Here is a 9030-nt window from a genome sequence, read left to right on the forward strand (position 1 = left end):
CGGGGGAGGGGGGGGGAGAAACAAAACCCCAATAAATAGCAGTTTCTTTTGCTTCGCCCCCCACGAAGGTGGCGAGGAGTTACGGCGCTCCACGCGTGAAAAGCCCGCGGAGAGGGGTGGGACCGCCGTGACACCCAGCGGTAACTGCGGCGGGGCTTACTCCTCTCCCCAGTAATTCCTGCTGAAATGCGGTGCCCCGCTCTGGCATGAGCCCCCCCCGCCAGGAGGAGCGCTCCCCGGGCACCGCCGCTTTCCCTGGCCGGAGGTCGGTGTCGGGAAGAAAGGGCTGTCGCCGACTGTCGCCGCGGAGCCGCCGCTCTCAGCAGCGCCAGACGCCGGGCTTGGGACGGTACGGTCGCTTTGTGCCGCGGGTCCTGGTGCGCGGCGGCGGTGGGCTTTCGGTGTCCTGGGGGGGGGCTCTTTCCTTCCCTGCCGAACGCTTGAAAACGGACTATATAAAGCAACGGTTGGACCGCTGTGGGTCTCGTGTCTTCTTCTGGGTGTGCGGTGGGGAGAGGGGGTCACTCCGAGTTACGCTGGGTAATGAAAGGTCTTTGTAAGTGGAGGGTTTGTTGGATGTTTGTTGTGCCTGGCGTTTTGTCCCCCCAAAAGATTCAGAGCCGCGCTCATCTTTTACTTTCCTACCCCTTGCGTGTTCCGATCTGCGTATTGCAAGATTTCTTATCTTGCATTAAAACTGCTCTTGGACCACTAAATACTCTGTGAAAGCTTCCAGATTCTTGTGTTTGAGTTACTTGCTGGACTTTCAGAAGAAAGATATAGATGCTATCTTTAATTACAAAGAAACAAGGAGAGGAGGAGGTACTTTTTTTTTCTGGTTTTACTTTTTCTCTGCTCTAACAAAACGAACTGAACCACAGCTGAAGGACAAGGACTTTTCAGCTTTTGTGCTTGGGATTGCTGGGGATTAGAAAGAAAACTTGTAACTTTTTTTTTCTTTCTTTAAATGGCTCGAGCCCTAGAAACAGCGTTTAGAAAACCCTGGTTCCCAGACAGAGAAACTAAGACAAAGTTGAGGAGCAAGAGTTAGACCTTGGGTGGGCCAGTCTCAGCATCCTGCGCTTGGCTGCTCTAGTAACCCTCCCTGTCGTACTGATGACTTTATGCAACAAATTGGGACTTTACACCGTGGCAGTTCAGAGTAGAGGCTGGGGTTTTGTAGAAGAGCAAAGCGCATGGTGGAGTCCTGATCCCTGTGTGAGGCTCTCCCCCAGCACAGGTCACTGCAGCCCTTCTGCACCCATCAGCTGGCACTTTTCTACATTAGTTGCCTGATGTTATAAAAGTGTGAAAATCTAAGCCACCAACTTTTCAGGTATCTTAAGTCATCTAAGTGTGGATTTTGGTGGCAGGCTTAAAGGGATGCTATTGAGTGGAAACGTTCTATTTATGTCTTATCTGGAAACCGTTGTTCATACAATAGTTGGTACCAAGAACAAGTTTACTAACTTTATAGTCATACCTGGATATAGATGTGCTTTCTGAATTTTCACTGTGAAATTATCTGGTTAGCTCAGGCCCTTTCTGCACAAGAGAGATGCATTTCAAAGGCCTAAGACTGCATGGGTCAGCTGTCATTATCTTTCTTTATGAAAGGTGCTTGTCTTGCTCTGAATCTGTTCGGGGCATGGCAAAAATGGGGTCTATTAATTTAAGAAAAACTAAGAGAAGATAAGAGAGAGAACAAGGGTGTGGCAAGGAAATTATGAAGTAATAGCTTTAAAAAAACAGCTCTTGGTAGCACAGCTTTGGACTGCCTAATAGAGATAGGATTTTTTTCTATGTACTTGAGTCTGAAAATACGAAGCTGACAGCATCTCTTTAAAAATAATAGTGCATATAGAAAAATAGGTGTTCTTCATATTATAGTTCTGCATCAGTTTGTTTGACTTTCTTTGATTTTGCTCCTCCATTCAAGGAGATATCCCATACGATAGAGTGTGTAGCCCAGGTTGCAGAGGGCCAGACACCCCACCAGCATGACTCCCGAACCACAGCAGCTGCACCAGGGTCGGAGCTGGCCCAGCATCTGTTTTCAGAAATGATGTGAAAGGCAGTTTCTATTTATTGAAGTTTTTGGTGGGTGTTTTCACAAGCTCAAATTTTTTTTGCAGAGGAACTAAGAATTACAGAAACAAAGCTTGCCTTCTTCATGGGGGGAGTTTTTGGTATGTGTTGCGTTGGGTGGTTTTTTTCTTAACTGGGACTGAGGCTAACGAGGGAGGAATAAAACTGTATCATGTGGTGGTTAGAAAGGACTTCTTTCCTTCTCCCCACACATTTTTTGGCACTGGGGGAGGCGTGGCATTTGGGGACTGGAAGGAGGAGGACGAGTCCTATACATGAGCTGGTGTTGTCATTGGCAAAGTAGTACACGAGGACAATGTAAGGACAAGTGAATACAGGAAAAATGAATGTGATGAATCATTATTGTTGACATTGTCCTGTGGTTCCTTAGACCTCTTCTTTAACTGCAGACAGAAACAGTGTCCTGTACCCGAGACCTGCATGGCCCTTTAGGTTGCACCACATGCTGCTGGTGGTGTTTTGCTGTTGACACCATCAGGGCAGAAACTCTATTCCCTTCTGCTCTTAATTCTGGAGGGCTCCTTGAGGAAAGCTGTTTGGCTTCGTTCATTTTTGCCCATTCCTTTTTATCTTCCCTGTTTGGGTGTGAAATATTTTTTGTGGCTATATTCAAGCCAGGAGCCTCTACCTACCTCCCGCAGTTGCCAAGCCGGGAATCCCTGCTGACCTGCTGGGTACAGGTGAGCCAGTTCATTAGGATGAATCAGTCTGCCCTATGAAAGTTTTAGGCTCCAGACTTCAACTGGACCAGTCTTAATTTGGTTTTGCCTGGTTTGTTTGCTTTGCACTGCTCCAGCCATTCTGTCACTCCTGGTGGCTCCTCACTCCAGCCTCGCTCAGCCTTTGCAGCCTGCACGGGGCCTCTGGTGCAGTGTGGTGCCCCTACGCGTGGGAGCTGCCCTTGCCTCAGCATTGTAACTTCTCCATGACGGTGCATCCCTTTACCTCTCTTACCTGCAGAGGTGGAGGCAGGAGGAATTGCACCTCAGCGTGGGAATGTGCAGCCCTTGAAGCAGAGGGTACTCCAGACTCAGGAGATGGAGAATATTAACATGAATCCACAGGAACGAAGAGGGGAGTGTTTTTGCATGGTGGTGGTGTTTGCATAAGCTTTTACTGTCATAAGTAAGTAGATCGTGGTTGAGGGGACAGATTCAATATGGAAAATAGGGAATTCATTTTCAGGCTTCCAAGACAGTACTATAGACAGGGCTGAGGAAGAGGAGAAGTGTTAAAAGATATGGAAATGTGCCTTGAAAGTGACTTTTTAAAGACCAGCGATAATATTCGTGGTGTCTGAGGCACCCGAGTTTAATGAGGTATAAAGCAGAAGGGGTTGGGAGGATTTGGTCCAAGTGAAAACAGAATGAGCGTGGGACTGGCAGATGGGAGGAACGTTAGCCCACTCCTTGGTGAAGTTATTGCTTCTTTCTCCTGTTGTTGCCTACAGAGGGACTTGACAGAAGATACTTAGTGGGGAGGGGAGTACAGCCTTCCTGTTCTACTTGAATATCGCTGGCTGTATTTTCTCCATGGGGAAACGAAGATCCAACGCTCCTGAGTTTGTATCCAATGTAAATCTAGAGCAAGTCCATCAACTTCAATAACACCTGCAATAAGCCATGACTGGCCCTTTCTGAACAGAGAAGAGAAATGAACAGCTGTAACTTCAAGATGCTGAATTTTTTAGCATACTCTTTTTTTTTTTGAGATTTATGACTCTCTTATTCTCCATTTGAGAATGTAGTGGAGCAATTGCTGATCCATGCATGCATGTATATGTGAGAAAATGTCAGCGGAGGAGTAATACGTATGGAAGTCTTGCACAGAGATATGGCAAACTGGCCACCTGTTCTCAGATGATGAAATAATTATACAAAAATATCTCTCCTGAAATAATGATTGAGGGAAGAGGTGGTGGCAGGGTTGGGGGAGGTTAATGATATTTTTAAGTAGTTTGCTGTACTTATTACTGACTCTCCTGCTAATTTTACTGCTTCAGACGCTAGTTCTTCAGTAGGTGGTGGTTAGGGCTGCAGAGATGTATAGGTTTCATCAGAGAGACGAGTCCGATGGCTGGACCTAGCTGAAGAGATGGGAAACCTACCCCCAGGTACCTTCTCTGTCACAGACAGCACAGAGGCGGGTAGGCTAAGGTCAGCAACTCTTACAGATACCCATAACTGTGAATCTGCCTCTCACTAAGCCCATTTTTCTTCTTTCTAAAATGGGGTAGTAGAAGTTTCTTCTTTGTGGGGTGCGTTGGGAGCATAAATAAGCAAATGCTGAGATACTTCAGAAAGCATCTAAGTATCTGAGGTACTCTGGGGTTAGATTCCCCTTCCTGCTGCTTCTCTTCTGGCCAGAATTGACCAGCAGAATCGCTCAGTGCTTCTACAACGGAGGTTTTTTATTAATTTTTGGCTAAATCTTCTTTGCCTCAGAATTTGTTTGCCATTGATGGGCTTGAGATTAAAATCTTGAACTACTTTATTGCACTTTCTTCTACTGCTACTATAGAGCAGCTTAAAAAGTGTGCTGACACCCCTTCGTCTTCTCCCAGGTAACATAGTGCCTACTTTGCCTTCTCTTTCAGGTCTGCTTCTGGAAAGAACGTTGTAGCAAATACATAACTTTATGCAGTGTGGTAAAAATGGTTAATTCTTTCTTCATCCTTCTCAACCCTTCACTATCTAAGCCTTCTTTGTTGCTGCAAATTCCGCATAGTTTCATACAAAGCCTCTCTTTTGAATGTACTACAGTTCTCATTCCCATATTAACTTGCTAAACCTACCTGAAGCGGGCACTTCATTTCATGGAGCAGAATATCTATGTATTTTCCCAAAGGTGGTGGAAATGTCTCCAAATGGTTTGCTGATCTCTGCACTCTCTCTTTGGTTATTGCCAACTCCTGACTGCATCTGCCTAGTTCATAGTCTAGAGATGAGTGTCACTGAGGACTTCCTGGGGACTACTTCGCATCTGAATGGTGACTTGTAATGATCAAACACGGTGGGCCAGACCACTGGTTTATGTAGTGACTGGTGTTAGTCCACTGAAGACCAAACAGCTGCTCCAAGTTTCCATCATCTCCAGTGAAAACAAGTACAACTGCATCAGCTCACAGCCAGTTTACAATAAACCTGCTCCCTGGGCTGTGGGTTAACCTGGCTAAGTGTCTCCTGGGGTCAGGTCTGTTATTCTTGTGTGTGAAAATAAGTCTTGGTGTGCTTTCTGATCTACTGGACTGTAAATAAAGCAAGAAGGTCTTTCACTTACAGGCTCACTCATTGGCATATATTAGTAACGCTCATCAGCTTTGGACTGGAACTTTGATGGCATAATTACTCTAAAACGGTAACATATTCAAAACTACCTGTGTGACTTTGGGAGTTAGATTCCTAAGAGTCTTAGTCATTATTTTAAACAGGAATCAGCTTTTTAAGCCACACATACTCCTGGAAGTTTTAAGAAAAGGCTTCTGTTACCATGTCTTTAAAATGACAGTTTCTGGGATGAGCATGGCAGCTCTGCCACTCCACTCATTTCAGATATTAAATAAGGAGGTTGAAGAAACGATTAGAAAAATACTGTGGAAAATAGATTCTCAAAGGTAATCTTACTAGAGAGGTCTAAGATGTAAAAACATCTACTCTTCAGTCACCTGACAGCAGGATGGATGTGACCATGTATTTGCAGCTACGTCTTTAGGACAGCTGGGAGGATGGCTGATGTCTCGGCCATCACTGTAGACAGAGCAAAATATACGTTTCTCCAGACGCAATTTGGTACACTGAATTCAAACAACTTGTGACTGGAACAGTTCGAGTCACCAGGGCAAACATGGTTATTAGAAGAAACAGATAAACTAAGAAAACAGTCTTGCATACTCTAGTATTTACGTTTGTGTAGGTTTAGGTTTCTTTTTAAGCAGTGATGGATTAGTCTTGGTACTTGTGCAATTTTTAAAGCATTCCTGTAACACTTGTAATGCAAAATCTATTTATTTTGCAACATACCTGTGAAATAGGGACCTACTATTTATCTCACTTGTACAGCTGGGGAACTGGAGTATTAGGTAAAGCTAAACATAGCAGACTGGATCACACAGGAAAGTCTGCAGCAGGACAGGCAGGAGGGTGCTGAAACTGGGTCTCAATTCCCATGAAAACCACCAAGCTCTGGTCCATGCTCTTCCATCAGGTTCCTCCTCAGTGCTTCTGAGGCAGTTTGGGGCATTTCCTTGGCTAGACAAGGTGGTGTTTGGCTTTTCTAAGGAGGAAAGCTCAAGTCTGGTGATGGAGGGAGGAAGATGATGTATGTCTGGGGGAAGATGGGGAATGGGGAGCATCCCCCAGCTAGAGATGCCATCACCATTTCTTCAGTGAGCCCAGCTTCCCCGATGCTGGCACAGGCTGCTTCACAGCTATTGAAACTCTGTTCCTCTGGGCAAATCCCTGCTCTTCGTGTGCCCATAGCCAGCTCTGCTCTTTTTAATAAAGTTGATATGAGTGGCTGGGTTGATGATGAAGCCTTCTGCCCAGCCGCTGGCTCCACATCTGCTGCCGCTGCGCTGTGTCCCTATGCTGCCTGGGCTCCCTGATGGAGGAGAGCCGCCTTCGCTCTGTCCCGGCCGTGTGAGGGGCACCAGTGTTTCGGTTTTAGGGGAGGAAGCTGTCGCAAAGCTGGCAGGAGGAATTTTTTGTTTTGGTGCATGGTGAACAGTAACAATATGAGTTTTTTTGCTCAGAATGTATCCACATTTATAGGATGCTATATTTAAAAAGGAGAAAAAATGAGTCATGGGGAGCTATGCTAATGCTAAGTATTTATGTCTACCTCTTGTGAGGCTGAAGGCAGTGGGAGTTGAGCAACACTCTTGTGAAGTGTTGCTCTTCACTCCTTGTGAAGGATTTATGGATCAAACTAAAGCCCACTGAAGTCAGCTGTAAGTCATGTTGTGCCTCGCTTGGCGCCCGTATCGTGTACCTTGTGCTGGTTACAGTGAAATACTCTTCTCGAAAAACCTGGGAGCACTCAAGTGCTGTCAACTTCCCTGGGCTCGGGTGGGAGCTCACTGAGCTGCAGGCTGCAGCAGAGGTCTTACCCTCCCAGCGGTTACTGCTCCTCAGCTGGAAAGTCACACCTCAGTCACAGCCAGGGGAGCGATGTCCCTGTGCCTCTCAAGCCATGCCTACAGCACCACAGGAACAGGTACCTGCACCCTGAGTGGGAGCAGGCAGAGCCTGGGCACGTCTTGGCTTCTGCCCGCTCCTCTACAAGAGCTGTAGACCCAAAGAGAAGTAAGGTCAGGATCTGCTGCAGTACAAGCTGCTGGAGCTCTCCTTTCAAAGCCTGCTAGGGACACAGGGGTGCCAGGGTTCGGATACTTTTGCTTATGGCACATCTTGACACTAATTCAGTTGGCTTGCACTTAATTATGAAGTGCAAGTGTTGGTTTTTGTTTGTTTATTTAAAAGTTCCTTAATGAAATACTGTTCTATTTGAGAGCGCCAGTGAATTCAGCTTGCTACCATGGCTCAGCTCCGGTTGCAGGTAGAGGAGGGACTGGGATTGGGGCCTCTCTGCTGGGTGGGCCAAGAACAGAGGATGGAGATGGACTCACTGTGAACAAACCCAGACAGCACAGTGTGCCCGGAAAATGCAGATTTGGTAACAAGGTGCTCTGCAGCTCGTCTGTTTTGCCCACTTATTTCAGAGGAGGAGTTTTTTAAGTGAGCAGAAAATAATCATTAAAGTGAAGTCCTCAGGTTTATTGGGCTTTTTGTTTTGCTTTTTTAGGAATCGGTCATATCAGTATCAAAATGAGCATATTAAGCTTCCTTTGATATTTTTTTCAGGGGTACATTGGAAAACAGAAAAGGCTGTAATGGTGTAAGCCTGGTTCTGGTTTGTGGAAACAAATACTTGCTCATCTTGCAACAGTAAGAGGGGTTGAAAAGCTTTTGAATAGAGATCTGTTATTTGCATTGCTGGAAGCACAAAGCCTAATGGTGAGTCTGATATACAATAGCTGGAACAAAGACCCACCCAACCCAATTCAAAAGGAAGTTAATGGACATTGATGCAGTGGGAATCCCATTCCTTTTTTTTCTTGAACTGGCCTTCCCACTTAAAGAGCTACTAAAACATCCCCTGTAGCATGTCTCCAGGTACCCAGTCACTCCAAAAAAGCATTTAGAGTATTTTCTTCTCTTAAGTTTGCAAGCCTGTGATACAAGCTCCTTTACCAGTTGGTTGTTGTGACACAGAAAGACTCCAAAAAGGTATGAAATGACAAAAAGTAACAGGATGCAGATGGAATTTAATCTTTCAGGCGCATCCAGACACTGTTATCGGGTCTGTCATCTGTACTTAACATACCCAGATAGCTCTTGAGTGGTCTGCATAGACAGCTGGCAATTTAGTGGAGATTGTGATCTTCAGAAAATATGTAGCTAATGTCTTGTGTAATACTTGGTATGGAAGTATCAGTGCCACCAGTGTAAGTACAAGACTTGCCGGGTGGGGAACATCTATAAAGTAGGACTCATGGGGAAGACGTTATTCAGTACCCAGCATTCAATCCCAGAAATAGTCATCAAGGGCATTCACAGGGCTTGTGTTGTGGGGTGATGAACCAGGAAGGGGGAGATGACTGAAGGAATCCCTTTGGCTCAGGAGTGCTCACTGCCGAGCTGCAGACTGGAGGTTGATTTGATGGCTGCTGGCATTTGGTGGGGCCAAGAGTCCCCAGCTAACCGAGGAGGAGGAGGAGGAGACATAGAAATGTAGAATAGTTTGGGTTGAAGGGACCCTTAAACGTCATCTAGTCCAACCCCCCTGCTGTGGGCAGGGACATCTTCAACTAAATCAAGTTGCTCAGAGCCCCGTCCAACCTGACCTTGAATGTTTCTGGGA

The 9030-nt window shown here is 45.9% G+C and overlaps 1 protein-coding gene across 2 annotated transcripts in view; it reads left to right on the forward strand.

Moving 5' to 3' along the window:
• Positions 1-172: 172 nt before the first annotated feature.
• MRAS (muscle RAS oncogene homolog) overlaps positions 173-9030 on the forward strand; it is a 43922-nt gene continuing 35064 nt past the window's right edge. For both annotated transcript variants that reach the window (XM_009274974.2, XM_009274972.2), the window contains exon 1: positions 173-349. The gene's annotated coding sequence lies outside the window, so the exon portion shown is untranslated. The remainder of the gene's footprint in view (positions 350-9030) is intronic.

This window comes from Aptenodytes forsteri, unplaced genomic scaffold (genome assembly GCF_000699145.1).
Source record: "Aptenodytes forsteri isolate BGI_AS27 unplaced genomic scaffold, ASM69914v1 Scaffold255, whole genome shotgun sequence".
Taxonomy (NCBI): Eukaryota; Metazoa; Chordata; class Aves; order Sphenisciformes; family Spheniscidae; genus Aptenodytes; species Aptenodytes forsteri.